Genomic DNA, 11,945 nt, shown 5'->3' on the forward strand with positions numbered 1-11,945 from the left:
CTATTTGTTCAAGGGGGATGCGTAAAGTAGAAAAGAATAAGTTAATCCTTTCTCTCCAAATATTAAAGGAATTTGTGTACGATGTCGACAGTCTCTGGCAAAAACAAAAAATCAGTTAGAATCGCAGGAATTGGGTGCCACAGGAGGAGTAGAAAACATCACAGAAGGTCTATGTGGTCTAAGCTTGGTGAGTTTCTTCAAAGTGTTTATGAAAAATTTCGATCCAATATAGTTAATGAAAGTGGAAAACCTTGACGCATTCTCTGAATTCTCCCTTCTCTGCCCTTTTCAGGGGCTCAACCCACGCGGGAGAAGGGCGTATCCAGGATAACTTGCATGCGCATCCTCAAAATGCCGCCATTGCCGCCCGTCAACGATTGGGCAAGACCATACATGGCACAAGAATTGGAAAAGCGTGCCCTGCCCGGATAGCCAATCACATCCCAGAATATAGCCAAATAATAAAGGTTTTAAATTAATATATGGCTTCTCAACTTTTTTCTAAATGCTCCAAATGGAAAATAATACTGAGTAGTAACTGGATAAAGATATCAGGATAGGTTACCAGTCAAATAAATTAATTATCGAATATTACTTTCCAGCTCGCATGCGACCTGCGCTTTTATACACGACACCCCGCGCTTGCACATTTTGAAGCCATCCAAAGCAATGTGTCCACTTTTTTGCCAGGTTGATGAACAAGCGAGTGACTTTAATATTCCTGCCATTACTTGTCCTGTAACTGTTGTTGATGAATAACTGCCAGAAGGTTCCACATCCAGACGGCAGAGGCTTTTTTTTCCGCAAGAAGATTCCGAAGAGAGTGATGAAGGCTCCAGTCTAGACAACGAGTCCCAGGTGCAGCTTAATTGCTTCTTACAGCTTCGAGACGTCAGTCCAGTACGTCACACGTTATAAGTGCCGTGGAATACAGCGCACGAGCGTACTAAACGCAGATACTTACGGAAAGCTCAACAATGTATATCTGCAATGCTTGATGTCCTGGCACCTGAAAATTCGCAAGAACTGTGGACGGAGCTTTGTGATAGTCATTTTGTAAGCAGAGAGAGTCAGGTTGTGGTCGAAGGCAGAAGTGAAAAAGAGACGGAGCTTCTTAATGCATTTGCTGAGAGCTACTTGAACGCGCAACATTGGAGCACCAGACGACAAATACTCTCATTGATGGCAGATAAGTGATCCCTTAAGGAGATGAGAGAGTTTATTCCAGCCGTTACTAGCTATCGCTACAACATTGCCCAACGCCACAGGCTGTTACCTGGAAGAGCTGCTCCTCTTCCAAACCAGGAGAAAAAGAGAATGAGGATTGAACCTGAAAAATTAGAACATTTTGTTTCTTTCATAACGAGTCCACACGTAATTCAAGATGTTCCTTTTGGGGAAAAACTTCAGAAAATTGTCAACTGGCGAGATCATAAAAACACCCAATGTGATCAGAACAATGATACCAGAGCGTATTGTCCAGCAGTATCAACAATGTTGCTGTGAAACCAACTTTGAGCTTATGAGTAAGAGAACCCCACAGAGAGTTTTGGCGGTGTGTTCTTCATCTGTTCGCAAGTCTCTTCAAGGACTTGATAACTTTTCAGCACAAGGAGCGGACGCATTTGATCATTTAGAGAAACTCGTAGACAAGCTTGTTGACTGTGGCAAGACTCAGCAATGGGCGAGGGAAATTAAGCAGCAACTTCGTTTGTCGAAGCAGTACCTAAAGGACGACTATAAGGTGGGTGCATATTTTATAATTATTCGTTGCCTTTGCGTAAGTGATGTAGTAGACTTCTTACTATGATACACGGCTACCCTTTTCTTTCTCTCCAAGTCCTTTTTATGCTTAATTCACGAAACAAGAGTTTGCAATTCACTGTAATACGCTTACACACATGTATACAACGCCGAGAATCGGTTAAGTAATCTTTTTGAAATGTCGATGCGCATGCGTTGCTTTGCAAATATGCACTGAATCACGCGGTTGTCATTTTACCTTTTTTTTTTAGGTACATGCAGTGGAGTCCTCAGAGGTTCCCGATCATTGTCGAATTTATGCGCTAAGTGATCCAGGCAATGCAGAATTTCAGGGCTCCTGCGACCATCTCCACAATGAGTCATGTGTGCAGTGTTATGAGTTAGAGGAAGTCATGCGTACCATAGAAGATGAGTGATCAATTGCGTTTTCGTCAGCAGAAGATCAAGCTGACATGCTGCATACTATCAAACAGGCAAGGGATGATATCATTAGCTGGAAAGCCCATCAGCTACGTTCAGTCCACCAAGCTGAGGCAAAGCATTCAGTTTTAGCCAAACTCGAGAGCCGATCGGTGCTGTTAGTCCAGGACTGGGCAATGAAATATATGCCCCGAAAATATCGAGAGGCACAGTCAGATTGGTTTGCGAAGCGAGGATTGCCATGGCACATTAGCGTTGCCATAAGACGGTCAGAGGGCTCTGAGCACTTTGAATCGCAGACACTTGTTCACGTATTTCAAAGCTGCGCCCAAGACAGTGTGACTGTGGCTTCGATAATGCTTGACTGCCTCACTACCCTGAAAAAGGAAATTCCAGACCTGGAAATGGCTTATTACAAACAAGATAACGCTGGCTGTTATCACAGCGGAAATTCAACCCTCTCAGCTAAGCTGGCCAGTGATGCAGTAGGAGCGGCTGCTGTAAGAAACGACTTCTCGGACCCTCAAGGTGGAAAGGGGGTATGTGATCGCAAAGCAGCAACAATCAAAGGAGACGTTGGAAGGTACGCAAACGAAGGCAATGATGTCATCAACGCTTTACAGCTCAAAACAGGCATTGAATCTGGCCAAGGAACCACAGGAGTGACCGCAAGCTATGTTGCTGCCAAGCCGTCAAGCACCTTTAATATCAAATGGGATGGGATAAGCTTACTCAACAATTTTGAATACGATGAAACTGGCGAACGAGTGTGGAGAGCATTCAATGTGGGTTCCGGTAAAGTAGTGCCATGGGCAAAGTTCGAAGGAGTCATGAAGCAGCCCGAAAAATTGGAAATCCTAGAACCCCCATCGCAGAATGTAAGTGGTGCACCGCCGTTCAAGATTGTGAGACATCGACATATCAAGAAAAGCTCTGTCAAAGCAGATTTCTCAACTGAAAACGAAAACCAAGATCGAAGCGGCACTGGTCAAAATAAGCCAGATGACATGCTTTTCCCGTGTCCAGAGGATGGATGTGTAAAAGCATACAGTCGCTTTGCAAACCTCCAGACACACCTAGATACTGGAAAACATCAAATGATGCTCGAACAGGAAACTCTCTACGATAGAGCTAAAAGAGAATATTCTTCCAAGCAGACGGAGGGATAAAGTCGAATTCCAAGCATTCAAGTTACTGTCCAAGCAAAGAGTGACGCCTTGCCGCCTCTTCCAATGGGATGGGCCCTGAAGACAATTAAGAAAAAGGTGCGTTTTACAAAGAAACAGACCGAATTCTTAAGTGACCAATTTCAAAAAGGGGAGCAAAGTGGACGGAAAAGCGATCCACAGGGAGTTTCGAAAGCAATGTGCTTAGCAAGAGACCAGGCGGGGGAACGCCGATTTCAACCTGATGAAGTCCTTACGTCGCAGCAGATTAGTGGCTATTTTAGCCGTCTTTCAGCAAAGAAGCGATTAGAAGTTACAGCCGCCGGTAACGAAGCAAAAGCTAGTGAAGTCTCAGAAGTGGCCATGGAGAGTGCCGACGAGGACGAAATTTCGCCGATGCTGAGAGTCATCTATCTGCTGTGTGTGCAAATGTGATGAGAGACGTGGCTATTCGCCATCCGATTTATCTTTCGACCTTAACATCTGCGAACTTGTACAAAAACGTACACTCACAACTTTAAGAGTGGATAGGCTAAGAGACATGTGCATCGACCTTAGGCTGGATATTTCTGACATTGCACCTCAGAAGAGGAAAAAGCCATACATCGCACGACTCACACAATTAGTCCAGGAGTGTACCTGCACTTCCAAGTAACTGAGCACTATACGTTTCACTAATAACTGATCCGCTGATTATAAAAGGCGGTGCGTATACAATTTTTAAGAGGGCGTTGCGTGACAGCAGAGTTCTACATATCGCATTTCAGTCACTCGAGCTCGCCACAATTTGTGGCGTCTCTTGCAAGTTATGTTGATGAGTTTCAGTATGTTCGAAACTGGCGAGTGCAGAAGGCGCAGAAGGGATGTAAATGCTCGAATTCATGTTCACTGGATGCGAAGCAAACGTAAACTAACGACTGTGTGGCAAATTTAACCTGTTGTGTGCAATTCAATTGTTCAACCTGTTGTGTTCAGAATTATGCAGAATTATGGCGCGATTCACAGGGTAGGAAAAGTCGAAATTTGTTTCTCCTGTCTCAGTATATGAAAATAAAGTGTAGTTGTAGACATTTTAATATGTTTCCAATCATTTCAACGGCCAGTGAAGATGTAACTGACCAAAACAGTTATTTGTGTACAACGCGTTTAATTTTGTTATTATGCATCTCATTACGGCGTCACAGTATTTAACCGAAATACGGCCGGTAGTCATCTTTTGATTGTCAAAGGTCCCAAAGAAATAAAACCCAAATCGTAAAGAACTATCTTTCAAGGCTTCTTGGTAGTGTTATTGTAAACTTTGAGACACTACCACATGTATTTTTGCCAAGCTATTCTAGGCCACCTTTGCCTTAATTTCAAAAGGCCGAAAATGTCGTCTCTTAACAGAGACGTAGCTCCTCCAGGAATAACACGAGACAAAAACTATCACTTTTTCTCGTTAAAGCAAGTCCAACTCTATATTTCTATAGCTAGAAAAGTCCTTCTGTAACATTTTTGTTCGTATGACAGCTGCCCGAAAAGTGCATAATTTAAGGATCGCGCTTGGCGAAATTTGAGCAATTGACCCGCCGAAAGTGTTCAACGGTTTATTCCCGTTAAAGCGCATATTTCAAACATCTAACCCCATTTCCGTTACTTTACTATATAAGGCTACCTACAGGCAAAAAATGAGCCAAATCGATTTTTGGCCGTGTCCGCGATTTTTTCGATAATCTTTGATTTTTACTGACATTTACTCTTAAATCGCACTCTTTTACATCATTGTTGTTCTCAGCACCTTTATTTCAATAACAACACCTCATTTGCTCATAGTTCCATTGATTAATACCTCGGAGTCACTACTTGGCAGTTCTTCTATAAGAATTTATGACATAGCCTCAGCGAAGCGCGCTTTCTGATTGGCTAATACGCTCGATCCATTTGCCCGTGGGTTGCACGCTGACGACAGCTTGTTTATTTGTCCTTTTTCTCGGCAATTTTTTTCATCGATGTTGACACTTTGTAATCTTTAACTCCTATTTTTCTTCTCCTAAAATATGGAAAAAGCTAATAAAATCTTCCGGAGATGAGGAATATCATTCCTGAGAGCTACCAAATTTCGAGCTTAAGTTTTTTGCCGGGCCTCCACCTAAGAAATTTGCGGGTTTAAGCGAGCGAGCAGGAGTTGAATCAGCTAGTTGAACAAAGGCACTCGGCACTCGGAGACGGACCCAAAAAGCAATAAACTGGTCTATATCAACCTTTCGAGGTTACTAATGCATAGCAGGAATCTTAGAGAGAATTTTCTAGCGATTTGACAACAATAAAATTCAGCACAAGCTTTCACTATAAAACTTTTCAGTGTAAAACTTTTCTGGCATCGAAAGCCATTTAAATGCTTTCGGCGAACAAAACATGAAAGCTTTAGCAAATCTTTGTTTGTGAAGTCTTACATTCGAAATCCTTCTGTTCCAAAAACGTTAAAGGTAATAGTGTTTCTGAGCTTTAGTAAAGGGAGTTTTACCAAATATTGGTAGCCTCGGATGAATTATTTCAGTTCCCGGGTATTAGTTTTGCTCGAACGCTCGTCGCTCGATCGTGGATTAAACTCTTGAAAAACCAGCCGCTCGAAGGAACGACTGCATCGTGCACAAATATAAACTTACATTTCTGACATTTTCCTTTAGGCCTCTGTCTTCTGTTCATTTTAGCTTATTTTACCAAGTAACGAAAGTGACAGAGATTATTTTTAAAAGCCATTCATGTGTTCAAGTTCAGCCTTAGACGCGCAACTCATCAAATTTAAAACGAAGTGGAAAGGAAAACGTAACCCAGAAACCTGCTATCGAGTAAGAGCATCTCAAACAGCTCAAAGCCAGGGGCGTTTGTTCACTTTCTTCTCCAATCTCGCTTTTAAGACATGTCCGGTTCCATATTGTTCTTTCCTTTTGCCGAAGAGGCCGTGAAGGACAAAGAGCTCAAACACCAAAATTAAAGCTTCAACCTTGCGCAGTTTGTTTTCAATTCTTCGGAAAACTAATCCAAATTTATGCTTAACCAACTTTTAAGAAACGCTTTTACCGACTGCAATTTTTTGTTTGTTGTCAGTTTGATATCTAGATTAACTGAGCAGTTTGAAATTGTTTTTTTTTTTTTTTTTTGCCCGAGAGACTATTAACTCGCCGCGATCCAAGAAAAGTTTTGATGTGTCGCTTTATCAGATTTTTGAATGACCATTTTCGCGTGGTTTATCGTCCTTTTGACTTCATGTAAGTCGGACGAGATTCAAAAGTCTCAATGTTATAAAGGAAATGGTAAGCGTGCAATGTGCAGCTGTCGGGTTATGGATGCACTTGGGAGGTTTGCTAAGCACTCAAGAAGCTAGAGTCGCACTCGGCGAGCGACTCTCACGCTTCTTTCGTGCTTAGCAACCTCCCGCGTGCATCCATAACTCAATCGTTGCTCGCTGCACGCTTACCATTTCTTAATGACTTCAGAATGTCGTTCGATCGTCTTCCCAAAAGGATAGGCTGCCTCAGCCTTTCTTCTTAAAATTTCCATGGCCCGTGTTTTGCGAAAATCGCGCGTTAATTTAATGTATGTAAACCTAACTTTTGGAAAATTCGCGTTAATTTTGTGGAACGTAACAAAATTTTTCTTCGCTTTGTCGATGGGCATCGTTAATTTCCTTTATTATATGGCTGTGTCTCACAAGGACTGAGAACTACCGAATTCACGAATTTGATTGGCTGAAATCGATATTGACCGCGGTCTAGATTTTCCCATCTAGACCGACATCTAGACCGGTTTCATTTTGCGTTGAAAAAGAAGCAAAACTAAAATACAAAAATGTTCACCGTTTTCTTTTGTTTTCTTCTCAATCATTTATGAAAGTACCAAAAAGCCTGAGGACAAAAAAAAAAAGTAAAGAGGACGGGCAAATTTCGGCAGGTTTAAGTTAAGCTCATCGCTGTTCGCAAGCAAACCAGTTACATAAACGAATTAAAGTTTTCTTCTTTGCCATATAATAAACATTTTATTAACCGAGCTAAGTCGGTCTGTATGGGAGAATCTTGACCTCGGTCGTGTGTACATACCTCACTGCGTTCGGTCTGTACTCACAACCTCGGTCAAGATTCTCCCATACAGACCTCCTGCTCGGTTAATAAGAGCTAAGGAATAAGGTAGTTTTGATCATTATTAACTCAGAGATCAAAATAATGTCTTGTTCTAAATTTGCTTGATGTTTCAAGGCTATATCATGCTGTTTGTAAACCGAGCAGTACTTTACTTCACTTTAATCGAATGAATAAAAAATCTAGTGCCACTTTGCCATCAAGTCTAAGGTAAAAAAAGAAAAAAAAAAAGAAAAAAAAAACCATTAGTTTTTCGCTTGCACTGGTTTTCCTGCACTTTGCGTCGGCGACATGTATTTGCTTAGAGGTTTGATTGGTTCAATGGAGTGTCTGTGTCCTTTGTGATCACTGTCCAGAGTGATGACCTCGGTTTGGGTGTTACGGTGCTCAATTCAAAACCTCTCTTATGCAAAACCAAAAAAAATGTGAATCTCTTTCGACACTTTGAAGTGAAACCGCTGAAAACAGGAACGGCACGCAAGCTCTTGAAAGATAATAACGAAATTACAGTACGTTCAATCTGCATTATGCAAATCTTATGTAAATGCTAGATGAGCATCAGGAAGTTAATCAAAAAAGGATTATATCAAAGCAATAAGATTTTTTAAATCATAATTAACTATTTTACAAATTACTACACATTATGGGGAGGGGATTAGCCAAACAACCGCAGGTACTCCGTGCCGGTAAATCAGTTAACAATAATAAATTGTGCTGAGAAAGATTATTAAATAGTCTTTACTGAGTTACTTCATCTACAACTTCTCTTTGTCTTGTTTTTAACCGCCGTTCTTGTCTTTTTCAAGATGCTTCCTGACAGTCATCTTAAGTTTTACTTGCTTCTAAGTTTCGCCCACCTGTTAACCCTTCCAAAAATATACTTACAGGGACTGGTTATATGTGTTTTTGGAGTTCTCTATTAACGAATTTTCCTCTAACAACTATTATAGTTCACCACTAAATTTTCTCCGATTCTTATTGGTTTAAACTGATCACGTGACGCAATAGTGTTCGTCCGCGGAGAGACACTATCAGCCCATAGTGCCCGTCCGAGGAAAATACCCGGATGGATAGTACTCGTCCGTGAAAATATTTGTGTCAACAAGCGGGCTTATAGAAAATAAACAATTGAATTTATAATGAGAAGGTTGTTTTTGTTTTCTTTCTCAAATTTTACGTTTGGCTTTCACGGCTTTCATCTAAAAAAGTTGAAAAATAATTCAATATGATTTTTGAACTGGCACACGGAAGAAGATTTAGTGGTGAACAATAAAGACAATAGAGTGTTTATGTCTTGGAACTATCGGTCTGATAGTTGCCCCTTGGAAATTTGATGTTCTTAAAACTAGCATATTTGCCCTCGAAGCTTCGCTTCTCGGGCAAATATCTGTTTTAAGAACATCAAATTTCCGCGGGGCAACTATCAGCCGATAGTTCCTCGACAGAAACACTCTATTGTTTAAATAGATTGCAAGATTATCGTCGTGTACTTATCATGTTATTTCTGCTGTTAGCCAAACATTCCAACATAGTAATAATAAGCTTACTTCCATTTAGAATCGTTTAAAAAAAACATCTAATGCGATGTATAACAAGTAACTATTTATTTTTCAGAATCCTAAGTTGAATCGATTCAACACACTGTAAAATCACGAGTTAGGTCTTATTAACTGTTCAACGAAACTGTAAACAAGAGAAAGCGCCCAGTTTTGAATAAACATTGTTCAAGATATTTAGAAGTTAGATCAGAAGTTTATTTCCCTGAACTTTTCAACTAATGCATTTCTGACAAACAAATCGGATAATAAAGGGTGTTATCGTCTGTCTCACGATGTCAGTCATACGCTAAGTACTGATCAGTATGTGTACATGTTGGCTTCCTGTAGAAACTGGTGGTAAGCTTAAGGCGGCCATCGGTTTCGAGTCTCTATAAACTGACGTGTCGAGAAAGGCGATCTTGCTGCTATTCTCGATCTCCATGGTGAAACGGATTGATGGTTGTTGACTGTTCAGGTGTTGCAGGAAGACGTCAACTCTATCCCGATCCAGGATGGTGAAAGTATCATCTACGTAGCGCTTCCAGATGTTAGGCTTGCAAGGTGCGGACTCTATTGCTTGTTCTTCAAATATCTTCATGTGGAGATAAGCTATAACCGCCGATACCGGGCTCCCCATGGCTGCGCCGTCTCGTTGTTCCTAAATCGATCCGTTGTACTAGAAGTACGTTGATCTTAATGCGAAATTCAAGAGATCCGCGATTTGAGCTTGTGTTAGCGTCGTGCGGTCAGCCAGGTCTGTGTCACTTTCCAGTTTCCATAGCGCTCGCTTGTACGGCTCCCTCGATAGGTATGTTGGTAAACAGCGACTCTACGTCGAAGGACACCATGATCTCTTGGTCCTGGATCTTTTCACTGGCGATGGTGGATGCGAAGTGAACTGAGTTTTTCACTGTGAAGTTCGAGTTGCCTGTAAAAGAAGATAAGATGTTAGCCAAGAAAGCAGACAAACCACATGCAAAGATATTGACACATGACACAGTTGGCCTAAGCTGTGTCTCGGCTTTGTGGATCTTAGGTAAACTACAGATACCAGGTGGTTGTTTGTGTCGGGGTCTGATCTTGTTATAAACAGCCTCTTATATGTGTCCATTCCGCTTCAGAGTTAGCAGCTTCTCGGATAGTTTCTGGGTCAAGTGGTCTGTCGGGTCTTTGTTGAGCATTTGGTGCGGTCCAGAATTAATTAGCGCTGACAGTTTTGGCGTGGTATGTATCAGCGTCCAGGATTACGCTGGCGTGACCTATATGAGCCGAAAGGACCAGGATGGAGCTGTCCTCTTTGAGGCTTTTAAGAGCGTCCTCCTGTTCCTTCGTGATGTTAGTCGTGGGTGATTGTGCCTGTCGAAGGATGGTGTTGACAGATCTCCTGACTGTGTCTGCTCGTTCCGCATCCAGTGGCCTGACTGCTGACTCAACCTTGGCGATAATCTCTGTGGCTGGGACGCTCGTAAGAGTCACGGCAAAATTCAGACCTTTCTTCAGTAAGGACACCTCAGCTTCGCTAAGGGTCCTGGATGACAAGTTGATAACCCAGTCTGTTTTGTCAGCAAAAGATGTAGGTGAATGTCAGCGTAATTGTCAGCGCCAGGAAGCCAGCACATACTGATCAGTACCTAGCGGATGTGGCCCTCAGTCAGTAAAGCACGGTGTTATGAAGTGTCTGTACGACCGGGCCAAACGTCTCGTGACCAAACCATCAGTAATCGTGGAGAGAAGAAACGCCTGTCATCTGTACTTGTTTCTAACGGATATACCTCCTTTTTGTGCAGAAGATCACAAAGACAAGAACATCCCCAAGAAGAGAACCCGTGGCAGAGTTCAAATTACCTTATATGTCTAAGGAGTATCGGAGCTTCTCCACCGCTGCCTAAAACAACAAGGTATTTCTATTTAAGTCTGACACGACACTTCGGTCACACTTAGTGCGACCAAAGGACGCCGTCTACCCAGCTTAACAAGATGGCGTGGTCTACAGGATTCCCTGCGAGTACGGCAAAGTCTACATCGGGGAAACAGGGAGACCTATGCAGGAGAGTATCAAAGAACACGACTGGGATATACGACTCGCCAGAACCCAGACCTCCGCCGTCTCTGAACACGCCCACGAGACCGGCCACTATCCGATTTGTAAAAAGGTCAAGTTTATTGATCAAAATCCTCACTGGTACACACGTAGGGTCAAGGAAACTATCCACATAACACTTCACCCTAATAACATCAACAGGGATAGTGAAATTGAAATTCCTGATTCATGGATGCCCACGATCAATACACAACAACAGGAAAACGGTACAACAGCGGACCGCTGAGGGAACAGCTACTCGTCGGAACAATGGAACAATGGGAGGATTGAAATGCACCAATCACAGCCGTTAGTTTCCTCATCTGTGGGGTCAAAGGTAACCACTCCGCTGTCCATGAAAGAGCTGAACATCGACGGCATGTTGAATTGATTCCACTAGTTGATAGTTGTTGCTTCAGAATGTTTCTGCCAGCTAATCCGCGTATTTCGCCCTGCAATTTAGTAAAAGACAGGACCATGACAAGACAACAAGAAAATAAAAAGACCATCGTGGATTTTTGCGCTATTCTTTCATGTAGCAATAAATGTATACAAAATACTGCACTGCAAAAAAGAAAAAAGTCAGTTTCATGTCAAAATGGGACGATAAGTCAATTTGTTTCCATGGAAGAAGACTGCAAGCAGTCTTTTCGTAAAATCCTTTACAGGAGCAAAGGGTAATTATTAATTGAAATCAGTCAACCAAAGTGTCAGGGCCCCTGTGATAGCAGTCTAGTACTTCAAGGGCTACTCTGTTTAGAATATTTAAATAACAGATATTTTTGACCGTACAAGTAAGTATTACATGTAACTATTTATAGGTAAGAAATCTAAGATAATTCATTCAACACACAGTAAA

General features: G+C 41.9%; 2 pseudogenes across 1 annotated transcript in view; one reads left to right on the forward strand and one right to left on the reverse strand.

Annotated features, from left to right (window-relative positions):
* The window catches only part of LOC145491730 (uncharacterized), a 7,786-nt pseudogene extending 2,688 nt beyond the window's left edge, over nucleotides 1-5,098 (forward strand). Inside the window, exons 1-2 of the transcript XR_014049877.1 lie at nucleotides 1-1,744; nucleotides 2,016-5,098. The exon at nucleotides 1-1,744 is cut by the window's left edge and continues 2,688 nt beyond it. The product of XR_014049877.1 is annotated as an uncharacterized LOC145491730 (transcript). The remainder of the gene's footprint in view (nucleotides 1,745-2,015) is intronic.
* A 2,563-nt stretch (nucleotides 5,099-7,661) lies between these two features.
* Nucleotides 7,662-10,590, reverse strand: LOC145492728 (uncharacterized; annotated as a pseudogene).
* Nucleotides 10,591-11,945: the final 1,355 nt, after the last annotated feature.

This window comes from Orbicella franksi, chromosome 7 (assembly GCF_964199315.1).
Source record: "Orbicella franksi chromosome 7, jaOrbFran1.1, whole genome shotgun sequence".
NCBI lineage: Eukaryota > Metazoa > Cnidaria > Anthozoa > Scleractinia > Merulinidae > Orbicella > Orbicella franksi.